This window comes from Neofelis nebulosa, chromosome 1, assembly GCF_028018385.1.
Source record: "Neofelis nebulosa isolate mNeoNeb1 chromosome 1, mNeoNeb1.pri, whole genome shotgun sequence".
In the NCBI taxonomy this organism is placed as follows: Eukaryota; Metazoa; Chordata; class Mammalia; order Carnivora; family Felidae; genus Neofelis; species Neofelis nebulosa.
The window spans coordinates 162,707,390-162,721,528 of NC_080782.1; the positions used below are offsets into that span (position 1 = coordinate 162,707,390).

At 52.4% G+C, this 14,139-nt stretch overlaps 1 protein-coding gene across 2 annotated transcripts in view; it reads right to left on the minus strand.

The window, feature by feature from the left end:
- Positions 1-14,139, minus strand: part of LOC131519405 (uncharacterized) — a 344,031-nt gene that overhangs the window by 285,310 nt on the left and 44,582 nt on the right. The gene's annotated exons all lie outside the window — the stretch shown is intronic.

A 14,139-nucleotide genomic window follows, 5' to 3' on the forward strand; every position in this document is an offset into this window, starting at 1 on the left:
AGGATTCAAGTATCTCCTCTAAGGGGGGAGAAGCTGACTGTGTGGGAGCAAATCTTGAGAGACACCGTCTCTGCAGTGAGAGGTGACACAGAAGGTGGTTTCCAGGCACCTGCCGAAGTTTCCTGGGCCAGACTGCATGTGTGTGTGCGTGCGTGTGCCCGTGTGCATGCGTGTGCATGCGTGTGCCTCTCCCACAAGGCGGTATTGTTCGTGAGGCCACCCAGAGCGACGATCGCCGTGTGGCTCAGCTGGTCTGTCTCCTTTCTTCCTCTCTGATTTCTGTACGTTGTTGTGTTTAACATGAGCCATAGCAGAAAGCTGTGTGTTTGGTGTAGCTCTCCCCACTTGGCTTTCTGGCTACCAAATATTTGATCATTTCTATTCCAAAATGAGTTGGGCAACATTGATTCACAGATGCTATTTGCAACAGATAATTAAATCTTAACAGAGAGACAGAATGGCATTTCAAAACAATCGCAGTGACGCTTGAAAAGAAATCTTTTTCCATTTTACAGCATGATAAAACGTGGTTTTGTGCACTACGGGTTGATCGGGAGGCAGAACGGGAAGACATATGACAAACTAAAGGGAAGAACGAGCTGAACAGATCACAAGGCCGTCAGTATGGACTCCAGAACACGTCTGACGCCCCGTCACTGGCTCGCTTGCTCGACCTGGCGTCTCAGGAACGTCAGGTGTCCGAGGAGTGGCTGGGCCGTGACGCTCACCCTGGGATGGCTACCGCATGTCTGTTAGCTGCATGGCACGGTGAAATCAGACCATTTTCATTAAAGGAAGAAAAGAAGTTGTGTGAAGAAGAAATGACACGAGCACATCAAAACAGTATTACCGGTTTTTTACCTAAGGCAAAAAAATAATGACTGATGTCCCTGCCCGTGTATGAGTGCAAGAGACTTTCTGAACTTCTTCCTTCGGTTCGACAGGAAATCGGACGATGTGAACATAAGCCAACAAGAGGGCCCTGGACGGGAAAGCCTCAGGGCTGGTCCGACGCTCTGAGGCCCTGTTTGCTGATTTAGATGTCCAGGCATCAAATGATCCTACTAGCCTGCTCATGGCCCTCACGAATGTGCTCAGCCCTCCAAAAACAGAGCTCGGCACTGGGAAATGTTTACCGCATCAATAGGAAACAAGACAAGAAGTATCTGTTCCTTTGATTTTGAAACACCATTTCACGGCACTGGAGCCCGCCTCTGTGCGCATCCCATGGGCCTCGGCATCTCTGTCTGTCCGGCGGCCCCACTGTCCGTCTACAAGAGAACCTAACCTCTGTGCCCATCCATGCACTCAGCAACATGTGTTGGGCCTGTACTGCAGGCCCCCTCTGAGCCCTTGGACTTGGTCAGCGCCAAGCAAAGCATGCGTCCTTCATGGGCCCTGTGCTTTAATGGGTGGGGCTGGAGAACAAGCAGTAATAAAAGTGTGTTCCCTGTTGGGTACAGAACCCACAGCTGTAGAGTGTGGCCCAGGCACGGGGCAGGGTAGTGGGGGGGGGGGGGGAATTGCTGCAGGGGGCTGGGGTGCCGGGCGAGGAGATTTGACAGAGTGGCCAGGGCAGGCCTTGTGCGTGTGTAAGCTGTTTGAATCTCTGGCTCAAGGCTTAAACTGCACGAATATCCTTCTCCGTTTTGGTGTTAGACTGGCTCTGTTGACACTTACGTTCACCTCTGTGAAGGGCCCGGCCAGCTGCAGGCTGCAGAGCTGACCCGCCTCCCCTCTTCCATTGGAGCCGAGTGGTCCCACGTATGTCGCCCCCTGAGGACAGCACACTGGAAGACGGAGGGGCCAGCTCCCGGCAGAGTCCTGCACAAGCCGCCGGGTGTCTTTCTGCCCAAGCTAGTGCCAGGTCACGGGGGTTGGGGTGTCTGCTCCTAGCTCCTGATGCCGGCCGAGTCCTCACCTCCACCCTACGGGCTCATTCTCGTGCAATGGCACGTCATGCTGAGACGTCCCAGAGCATGTGCAACCCTGGCTTCCACCAGTGGTGCCCATCCACCTGCCTCCTCACAAAGGTTCTAGGCCCTTCTCAGTGCTGCACACACAGCGGACAGCACACCCACCTCCTTCCTAATCCCACCATCCAGAAACCGTCTCCAGATGCACACCTCTTCCCAATTGCTGAGGCCAGAACATCTCCGGGGTCATCTCAGCCCGAGTGCAGCCGCTGAGACCATGTTTTGCCCCCATTTGGTTGCCCTGCAGGGCTGATGTCCACCCCCCACCTCCCGTGTGGAGACTGTCTGCTCTGTGAGTCACATGTCCTCCCCTTCCCTACTAACTCGTGGTGGGCAGGGGATCCGTGTAACCTGACAGCTGCATTTATACGTCCATTGTCTGATGTCCCCAAGAGCAGGGCCACGCTGGAGACCCTAAGACACCCACAGACACCTGATGGGTGTTTTCCAGAGACCAGACACCCCACAAATGCGCAGCAAGGAAAGATTGAGCCGTACAGGAGGGCACGTGCACTCTGCATGGAACACGTTCGGAAAGCGTTTTCAAGAACCGAAGCATAATTGTTGTTAACTGTGACAGCGGTCCAGCCCGAAGGACCCTGAGCACAGCCCCCGAGGGTTCTCGGGCTCCTCTCGTGTAACCTGGTCTTACAGCAGCAGATAACCTACTATCCAAACAGCTCTGCTTGGCTTCTGCCAAGGAGAAGAATACATTAAGTTGCCTTTGAAATCTTTATCCTGCTACTATCTGCATGCATTAGCATACTTTATGATTTAAATCTAATTATCAGCGTTTTCCAAGCGATGTCGCTGAAAGTGATCATAGCCGAGCACTTGAACACAGCCAGAATAAAAGGCAGAAAAACAGCCAAATCTGATGAAAAGCTATCACACAGGATGTATCTAAACTGATGAACGATCAGAAATTTAAAGAAGAAATAAAGGCAGACAGCTGCACTATCACTGACGGAGGCTCCTGGACCCGCCCCGTGCTCCCTCAGAGGACAGCACCCCAATCTCTACAAACAGGCCCAGATGCCCCGGCCATGAGCTTCACTCTGGTCAGGCCATGAAGGTGTCATCCTTACGGACGGCCTCTCCTCCCAGAGCCTGGAGGGCAGGTTCAAACACAGGGCGCGCCTCGTTAAACATGCAATCTCCTCAAAGTAAACCTTCCCGAGGCGTCTTTGTGAAGGATCCATGAGACGTTCTTCTAAGTGGCCCAGGAGCCAGTCTGGTCTGTGCCACTGAATCGAAAGGTCGGCCTGTTAGTTTCCTGCCCTAACAGTGTCCCACATGTGAGCCTGGCTTTAACAACTGCAACTTCCCTTCTCAAGTCAAGAAGCTCCAGATGGAGGCGTCGGGAGGCGGGTTCCTTCCAAGGCCACTGGACAACAGCTTCTGCTGGCCTTGGCGGTCCGTAGCTTGTGGCAGATGACCCACCTGGGCCGCCACATGGCCTCCCTTCCGAGTGTGTCCATCTCTGTGTCAGTTTCCCTCCAGAAGGACACCAGTCATGTTGGGTTAGGGCCGTCCCGTGTCCTCACCTCACTGCGATCACGCTCACAGACCCTATTTCCAGGCGAGCCATGTTCACGGGCCAGATGGAGAGGCGGGGATAATTTTGAAGTCCACTTTCAGAGCGGAGCCCTGGAGAGCAGAGGCCAGATCAGCCGCAGCCCCAGGGAGGCCTTGACCCCTTCTGCCCTTTCTCCTCTCGGAAAGGACATTCTGTTCCTCCACCAGCAGCCGGTTCACCCCAGAGATGCTTCATCTCTGACTCCCGTCCTCCCCAGTCACACAGCTCAAGGAGGAGGACACAAGGACACTAGGTCTGCACCATCAGGGGACAGCTAGAATTACCACCCACCAGCCACACACGGCAGGATCCGCCAAACCCGTGTGCCAGTGAGAAACAGCTCGGAAACGCCGCTGTGCCTGGAGAGCGGCCTTCTCACGCAAGAGGAACACGCCACAAATTTAAATGCATGCCCACGTCACGGGAAGAGGCATTCTGCTTGCGATGTTATGTGCTCACCTCTTGCTGAAAACACCCTCACGCGACAGAAAATTCCCACCGTGAAACATTAGGTAACATTTGGTCAATGACTTCTCAGTAAAACCTTCCTGGCTGCAAACTGCCTTGCCTCGTGTCCACACCCCCTTGTGGGCATCGGTGGGCACCTCCGGGGTCCACCCCACCGCCTCTCACACCTCAGGTGTCGTGTGGGGCCTTAGCTCACGAAGCACTGGCTGAGTGGAAGCGTCCTGACTCAGTGTACCTGCCGCGTCACCTTCTACTGCCCCCCCCCAGGTTGACGCTCCCACGTAGGTCCAGGCCACTCCAACTGGTCCAAGTCCCAGCCTGGCCTGTGCCAAGCTCTCCATACAGCCCACGGGAGCCCCCTGGAGACCCCGGAGCATTTCTGCGGAGGTTCCGCCACTGCACCTGTTACCAGAGCACTTTCCCGTGACCCCGCACTCAGCTGGAGGACGGGGCACGCCCCTGGCCCGGCACAGGCCTCCAGATACATGTGGATGAGTGAGAATCCCAGCAACCAAAATCCCAGCAGGCCCTGAGTGACGTGGGCTTGCACCCCCACTTTGGAGGCTGAGACACAGACTACAGACGCCAGCTTACGCCCCAAGGCCTGAAGGTCGGTGCCTTGTCGGGGCACCTGGGGGGAGGAGGGAGCCAGCTCTGTGCTCTCAGTTTGTTCCCTGAAGAACAGAACTCCACACGATCCGAAGTCAGGAAGGGCACACTCCCCCCACCCCCGGGTTCTGTTTTTAGCTGCGTGCCTGCCAGGATCTGAGATACCATGGTGATGGGAGTCACAGAAACAGAGATGGAAGATAGATTGCCGCAAAGGCCAGCGTTCTGCACTCCCTGCCTAATGGGAAAGCGTCAAGCTGGAGGCTTCAAGGTCTTGTACCACCCATTTACCATTGGCTCTCCTAGACGATCCTGAAAACAGATCGGAACAAGCTGTGACCACAGCGTTTCTAGCCAACCCAGAGGTCACATAGGTGTTGCTGCAGCTCTGAGGCCACCCAAGAGGGCAGAGTGAACAGCCAGGGTGGTCATTACTGCCGCTGATCCCTCCATTCCCTGAACCTCCTGCGAAGCCGTGCAGCCTCCTCCCTCGGGAGCCAGCGTCAGGTGCAGGGCGGCCAGGAGCCCCTGAGCGGTGTGGCCAACAGGCTCCCAGAAGGTGAGTGTTTCGTTAAAAGAAGGACTCTTATCCCGCCGGTTACACTGAAGGTGTTATGGGGCTGTAGGGGCATCTCCACATATGCTTGCATTCCGTGACAAAGTCCTCGAGCAACCATCACCCCAGGACGGGGGTACGACACCCGCCAATGAGCAAACCAGCCCCTGTGTGGAGCTGCTCCCCGACACTCAAGACCAGTCTTTGGCACACACACGCAGGGTCACTTGCCCACCCCACCAGGTCAATGGCAAAGACCTGGCCCTGCTCTTTCCACATAATACACCTCTTTTTGTTGTTGTTGTTGTTGTATTCTGCTTTGACCATTGGACTTCCAAGATTCAAAACCCAAGGAAGACAGTTGCAATCAACACTGTAAATATGAATAACCGGTCTTGGTCTCGTTATGGCTATTTGGAGGGGGGCTGCTCTGCGGGGCTGCCCTGTGGCCTCACAGCAAACCCCCACGGCAGGAAACGCTAGCTACTTTCCACAGATGGAGACATCAGGAGACGTGACCAAGACAGAATGGGGGGCTTGGCTGACAGCGAGCCTTCAGGAGGGGTAGAGGTGGATCTAACCCTGGGCCCACCTGTCTCCAAGCCTGGTGTCCTTCCACCCGAGGCCGGTCCCCAGCCCTTCAGTGCGTCTGAGCCCCAGAGAAGAAGGTAGAGGTACCACGAGCCAAGCAAACATCCCTGGAGCCGGTCGGAGCGCGATAGCAGGGCTCACCCCCCCGGGGGCCGGGCCTCCACGGCTGCCCCGCTGAGAACTGGGCAGGCTGGCCCTGGACTGGTGGACCACGGGAGTCCAGACTGGAGAGCCTCTTCTCTGTGGTTTGAGGGATTCCTGCCTCGTGGCGTCCAAATTCTGAACACTCTCTTAAGAAGGGAAGGAAGGGGTAAAAGAAGCAGAATGTTGTTTTCTTATAGGACTCTTCGTTTAAAACTTTGTTTTTAGAACAAATAACTCCAGTGGGCACAGTTGAAGCAACCCTGTACCACAAATGTAGCAATTTTGGGACAATGGCCTCTGGTTCTATATGGTTACAGGGACCCAGCAGGCTGGGTGACCGCACTGCTCGTGGGAGGCATTTGGTTGTACATCCAAACCTGATTATCACATTTATTAACACAATCAAATGCTGTACTTGGACACAACCCACTTTTACCTTCTTTTTAAAAACCCATGAATAGAAATACCAATCTGGTCAATTATCACCCAGGGAGTAACTCCAGCTTTATAGATCGGTAATGCAATTGCTTTCTGTCATCGAGCAATGTGACAGATAACAAAGGCAGATTAAACAGTTCGACTATAGGCTGCATATTATAATGGCATTTGACTTCATCTGTACATCAATACCCACCCCTCCGGGTTTCCTTCCAGGCAGGCACCAGAGCCGGCAGATCAGCCAGGATGAGGAATGGAGAACCAGAAGCACGCCATGCTCAGAAGCCTGGGGAGGCAGCACTGGCCTCCCCAGGTGGCCAGGCCTCACGTCACGCCATAGAATGCCATACTGTACCCTTGACCGTATTTTAGACAGGAGATTTTGCTCATCTTGGCTCTATAATAATGGGATGTTAAAGACGCGGGTTTGAGGCTGCTTATCTGGGGGATGGTCTCATAAGCCTGAGGTTCCTCATGTATAGGACAGCGCCTCCGCTCTCTGCCTCAAAGGTGTGCATGTGGGACCCTCTAAACCAGCTGATCAACGGGTCAGAGGGAATAGCCCTGCACGGAGCAACCACAAACCAAGATGATAAACTGCTGTGTTCCCCAAACAACCCATTCTCCTCTCTATCTGACCAGTGACTAGATAACAGAATAATGTGACCTTACAAGTAACAGATGACAAGTCGCCAGCAACTTGATTTCCCTAAGGTCTAGACTTGTGTTCACTGTACATCCTAACCAAAAAGTGACCGTGCCATAGTATCAACATCTGCGATTAGGGACTTCCAGAATAGAAGATGAAATTGAACGATTTGGCAAATTCTGGAAGGGGTTTGGGGCAGTGGAAGAAAACAGTACATAATTCCATTTTAATAGCTGTGTACCATGGGCGTTTATTCCCTTCGTCCGTTCCACAAAGGCTTTGTAGAACACAGGTTCACCGACAAGGTACCCAGCACAAGGGGCAGGGGGAAAATGTCCAGGACTCGGGAGGGCTCGAAAGAACACGGAACGGCAACGATGCCTGGAGCCTGGGCGAGGTGAGGGAGGACACGGGGCCACACGTGGGGGAGGAGGCAGCAGAGAGGCGGTCTGTGGCCTTCACCTTCTGTCCACACCCCTGACTGGAAGCTGGTTTGGGGGACCCCCCTGCGATCTCGTCAGGAAATCCGGGTGGCCCCGTCATGCTGAGACCAGGTACTGTCACGGTGTGCACTCCACAGATGCTCTCCTGAACAGAGTGCCTGAGGGTATCCACAGAGAACATTCTCGTGCCAGTGAAATGCTTGAAATTGAAATGGGACATGAAGAGATCTTTTTCATAAGAAGAACAGGCCACTGCCCACCCGGGATAATTTAAATGATATGACAGCTGCAGACGGGGGCAAGACGGTGACCTCGTAAGAGTCCTCCCAACCTGAGATCCTATCACGGCGTTCCGGATTTCCCATGCCCGAAGCAATAATCTAGGTCTGAGACAACCCTTAGAATATCTTAGAACAAAATCTGAGCAAAATAACATGAGAATCTTCTTTACCCTGTGTTTTCCTTTTTTTTTTTCTAACAAGATGAATCACACTCTCCCAACAGAGAGCCCTGTGTTGGCAAGATACAGATGTCACAGGGGCGCCTGGGTGGCTCAGTCGGTTGAGCATCCGACTTCGGCTCAGGTCATGATCTCGCGGTCTATGACTTCGAGCCCTGCATCGGGCTCTGTGCTGACAGCTCAGAGTCTGGAGCCTGCTTCGGATTCTGTGTCTCCTTCTCTCTTCCCCTCCCCTGCTCATACTCCATCTCTCTCAAAAATAAATAAACATTTAAAATAATTAAAAAAAAAAAAGATACAGATGTCACAGGGGCGCCTGGGTGGCTCAGTCGGTTGAGCATCCGACTTCGGCTCAGGTCATGATCTCGCGGTCTATGACTTCGAGCCCTGCATCGGGCTCTGTGCTGACAGCTCAGAGTCTGGAGCCTGCTTCGGATTCTGTGTCTCCTTCTCTCTTCCCCTCCCCTGCTCACACTCCATCTCTCTCAAAAATAAATAAACATTTAAAATAATTAAAAAAAAAAAAGATACAGATGTCACATCTTGAGCCAGCACTCCCAATAGCAGCACCAGTTCCTTGGACACAATATTCTCTATAGTAGTAAAATGCACATAACCCAAGGCATGCCATCACCCCAAATACGCAACTCGGCGGCATTCCGCACACTCCCAGAGCTGTGTGGCCACCCCCACCGTCTGTGTCCAGAACTTTCTCATCTCCCCAAACCGAAGCTCTATCCCCATAAAACAGTAACGCCTCTCCCCCCTCCCCCACCCCAGTGACCTCTGTTCTGCTTTCTGTCTCTGGGAATTTCTAACTACTTCACATACACAGACTCAGTCTTTTGTGTCTGGCTCATTTTGCTCAGCACACCTACGTCTTCAAGTTTCATCCATCTTATAGCAGGTGTCAGGATCTCCTGCCTTTTAAGGCTGAACAACGTCCCTCTGCACACACAACATCCCACTCCTGCTGGTTCATTCGTCTGCTGATGGATGTCTGGGTTGTGTCTACCTTCTGGCTGCTGAGATCATGGGCGTATCAATACCTGGGATTGCTACTACACTATTTTCAGTAAATAGCTGGTGGTGAAACTGCAGGACCATACGGTAAGTCTGTGCTAACTTTCCTGAGGAGCTGTCCTACTGTTTTCCACAGCGACGGTACCTGTTTGGATTCTCACAGCAGCACACAACCCTCACTAACACTTGTTTTCGGGTTTTTGAGAGCGGCCACCTTCACGGGTGGGACACAGTACCCATGTGATTTCAATTTGCATTTCCCTAATAACAAGTGATACCAAGCATGTTTTTTGCGTGCTTACTGGCCACGTGCGTGTCTCCTCTAGAGAAATGTCTATGCAAGTCCTTAGCCCATTTTTTAACCGAGTTGGTTTTCTTTGTTACTGCATTATAGGAATTCTTCACATACGGTGAATATCAACCCCTCATCAGATATATGATTTGCAGATCTTTTCTCCCATTCTGTGGGTTGCCTTTTCACTCTGTGAAAGTGAGTCCTTTGATGCACAAAATTTTTAATTTTGACAAAGGCCAATGTATCTGTTTTTTTCTTTCATCGTCTGTGAATAATGATATTGTAAGAGCAGGATGTGGTTGGGTGTCTCCTACAGGGTCCTGGGCAGGTCTTCAAGGAGCAGACAGTTAAGGATTGTGAGCTACCTGGGAGTTATGAAGCTTTCACTGAGTATGCACACACCATAGGATGTGTGAACTGGAAGCCAGACCCCACTTCACCCTGGACCCAGCAGAGTCCCAAGTAGTCCATGCACAGAAGTGGGTGGCAGAGAGGCGGGTCAGGCACAGGCAGAGCCGCGGCAGCGTCTGGGCACATGGTGTCCTTTGCTGGCTGTTCCCCAGCATCTGCTCGCCTCTCCAACACCAGGTGCTCCATAAACGCGGTCTCGCTGAGCCACCCCCCCCTCTCCTAATGAGAGCCGCCCTGTGTGACTGGGGGGGTTGCAGCCATGGACTGCCTCACTCTCAGGTGGGCAGCCCAGAGAGATGATTTCTGGCAACCTCAACTGGAAGGCACCATCTTTATGTAAGGCCAGTGGGAGGAAAAGCCAGGGCAGCTGCTAACAGGTGAGTTCTTCCCAAACCCTACAGCTCCAGGGATCACGTCCTCACACCGTATCTCCAAGAGCGAGGGCCTCTGAACTGAGTTCTTGTGGGATTGATTTCAGAAACCCCATCTGTCTGCTTTGTCATTATCAGATTCTTCCTTAGCATTTAATGTAAACTAGCCCCAGGAAAATGTCACATTATTTAAAGCCATGCATACTCAGTACATGACCCATGTGCTACAATAGCTAAGTCTAATAATGATAATAACAAGGCTGTAACGAAAAACGTAGCGGAGTTCCTATCCACTGGGGCCACCCTATCAAAGCCAAATAAGCCCACCACACAGGCGCATGGAGGAAGTAGCCGGAAGAAATGTATAAATGCCAAGAAAGAAATAGCAAATTGGCCCTGCTGCTCACAAAGGCAAAAGGGCCTGTGTGTTCTGCGGGAATGAGAAAAAGGAGATTTTTAGATCCTGCATATGTGGATGGAAAGCTGCCTGGCTACACCATTAGTCAATCATTATCCTGCAGCGAAGTCTCATAAAAATATAACAACAAAAGAGAACCGTGGGCCAACCGCACTGTGGACATAGACAGGACAGCCATAAATGAAATATCACTGGCTGGAATTACAGCATGGGGCGGGGGGCATGAGACACCATGGCCACAGAGGGTTAGTCCTGTGCACAGACGGGTCCGTGCACAGACGCCTGCTGGTGGCACACAGCACAGAGAACCATAATCATCTCAAGACATCCTTTGCCAGGGCGCCCGGGTGGCTCAGTCAGCTAAGCTTCTGACTCTTGATTTTTGGTCAGGTCACGATCTCATGGCTTGGTGGGTTTGAGCCCCGTGTCAGGCTCTGTGCTGACACCGTGGAACCTGCTTGGTATTCTCTCTCTCTCTCTCTCTCTCTCTCTCTCTCTGCCCCCCTCCACTCGTGCTGTCTCTGTCTCCCTCAAATTAATCTCCCTGATTAGAATGTAATGCCCGTTCCTAATAAACAGCCTTCTCTCCCGAAAGGGATGGAATTCTTGAGCTGCCCCGGCCTTGTTCAAAACTTCCAAACTTTCCCCAGCCCATTTGCTCATTCCCTCCCTCCAGTAAGTCCTGAGCAACCTCACTTAGACACTTGTCATAGCTCTTCGGGCACATGTGACTAGCATCTGTGGGGCCCATGTGATCCTAATTCCCAGTAGAAAGGGTCACGTTGGAGTCACCCATGAACACCATCCTCCCAGCATTGTGCGTCCACTCTCCTACAGTCAGGGGGTGCAGCTGAACGAAGAAGAGGGTAGTTGGCCTGGATGTGCACACGGTGTTCCTTCCACAGTACTGTCTTAGGGGGTCACAATGTTTTCAGATGATGACTTCATGCTCATAGTTGTCAAAAACAAGTAAATGACAAATAGCTTTGGAAAAAAAAATTGAAGAAAACACTCCAGGTCAGTAGGTGTACGTCAGTTTTCTCTGGACTGTTCTATCAAACAGGAGATAAGAATAATATGATCCGATTTCTCATTTCAGTGAATATCCAGAGCCTCTGTACGTGGAGGGTGAAGGGAGTTAATGAAGCACACGATACGGTTTTCTCGGATGTGAGGGATCGTCATGACAGCCACGGGGAGACAGAGAGGTAGGGTCCTGCTGGGCATCACTGTTAGTGTGTGAATGGTCATTAAATTCTGTGTGAGATCCAGATGCATCCAGGAGCACTGCCCGGTCCTCCCAAAAGATGCACCCAGAGAGCCCCACACGGGGCCCAGAAAGAGGAGTCAGCTGAGAACACACAAGGTGGCACTGGGGACGCTCCCCGTCAGGGATCTGCAGACAGTACTGCATGACCTCGCACCAATGTCAGGCCATTCCAGCAAGACTCAGGTATCGTCCTGGCTCCTGTGAGTGAGCCTGGGCTTTGCAGCTTGGGGGCGGGGGGTGCAGTAGGGGCTTAGCCGGGAGAAAAGCGGAAGGAAGGAGAAAGGAGGGGTGAGTGCCAGCTGCCTCCTTGCCCGCCACATAACACAGGGCCTCGCCGGGCATGCCCACTCAGCTCTGGGCCCGGAGGCTGGGCTCCTGCCCTCATGCTGTGCAGAGAGATCTCTAAGATAAGGTCAGGAAGAATATTCTAGTAATTTGAACCTTTAAAACATGGGCCGGGACTTTTGGAAAATTAGGAGGATAAGAAGTTCCAGAAATTGGTAAAATGGGGTTTTGCACCTTTTACTTCTCTCCTTTAGCACATGGACGTTCGAAGTGTGGTCCAGGGACCGGCAGCCCCGGTGCCACCTGGGAGCTAGTAAACGATGCATGACCCAGGCCACCCCCAGCCTCCTGTTCCTTCTGCAATCTAAGAGACCCCCGGGGAATCGGATGCACGCACAAGTTTCAGAAGCTCATACGTGAGGTGTCACATACGCCATCAGAATGTGCAAGACCACGAAGACAGTCCGGGGTCAGGCAAGATGGCCTTGGTCCTGGTCAGATGTGCACAGAGGAGCAAAACCAGGGAAGCCCAGGAACAACGGCTAATCAGCCTTTGGAATGTCCAAACACCTCAAACAGAGTGTCAGCTGGAGCAGAAGGAGACAGTAGATGTTAGGACAGTATTGCCTGAAACGTGACTATGTTTCATGGAATCCATCCATTTCCTTCAGAGACGAGAGCTCGTTGAAGCTGTTTCAAGGAACCTATGTCTAGGGAGCAATGATGAAATTAAAGCAGCTGGCTCTTAAGATGGGCATAAGGAAACCAAATGCCAAACACAATGCTTTTTTGATAGTGACAGAGTTCAATGCCAAATAGCAACTTCATGGAAAGAAAAATAATTGTAATGGGTAATTGGATTGGGAAATCAGAAAAAAAAAACCATATATATCTGGGGTTTTTTCACCAAATTGATTAGACTATATGAGATTGACTTTTACTTCTGTCTCCAGAAAACAGTAACACCAGATACCAATTAGCAATCCCTCTGGCAAGCTTCAAAAAGCATCATCAGCCAAAGAGAGAACTCAAAACTGGTTTTTTTGTCTTGTTGGAGTCATTTTATTTCATTTTTTAAAATTTTATTTATTTATTTAGAGAGAGACTGAGACAGCGTGAGCAGGGAAGGTTCAGAGAGACAGGGAGAGAGAGGGGATCCCAAGCAGGCTCTGCACCATCAGCACAGAGCCCGATGTGGGGCTTGAAACTCATGAAACCATGACATCATGACCTGAGCCGAAACCGAGAGTCAGATGCTTAACCGCCTAAGCCCCCCAGGTGCCCCTTGTTGGAGTCATTTTTGGCACACATTGTTAGGAAAAGGCATAAAGAGGCCGTTGGTGTTTCTACTTTACTGGATAGATGAAAGGAACAGCTACCGTCATCAGTTCAGAACAGGCTCTTACGGAGGAAGACACACTCACCAGCGTGGAGACAGTGGGCTGACCACAAGCAACAGGTTCCCAAAGGACCAGACAGGTTGTTGCCGTCTTGGCTGTGCTTGGAGGCGTGGGGAGAGCTCTGTGCAACCCGAGGCTGAGCGTCGTGTCCTGGGTGAGACCAGCACGCAGCCAAGGCCGACAGCCCTGGGATGCAGACATCCCCGCTCCCGTGTGCGCTGGGCCCCCTTGGGTCCTGCAGGCTTCCCGCTTCCACCCCAGCATGGGCTGCCTTGGAAGGAATGTCGCTCCCATCCTTACAGGGAGAAAGAAGCAGCCTGACTCCAAATCCACGACTTGGCCCAGACCTGTCAGAGAGCTGAGGTCGCAGAGCCAACAGCGGGCTCAGCCTCTGCAACACAGTGCTGCAGGGAGACGCAGACGCCGGTCACCTAAAATAGAGACAAGACGACACAACTGGTAATGGCTGAGCGTTGGCGGAGGCCCAGCGTGAGCCCCTGGGGCTGCAGAAATTCGGGGAGCCTGCATGACTTTGCAGGTCCTTTCTCTACCAACCTACCAAATGCTCGTGGAAAAGAGCAGAAAGAGCCCAAGACCCAGGCCTTGTGGTGAAGACCTGGGGGGAGAAACAGCAACCAGTGCGGAGCAAGGTCATGAGACCCCCCCCCAGACCCCCCCTCATCTCCGCCGTAGGACAAACCGTGGCCCTCCATCTCCGCCATAGGACAAACTGTGCCCCCCCATCTCTGCCAT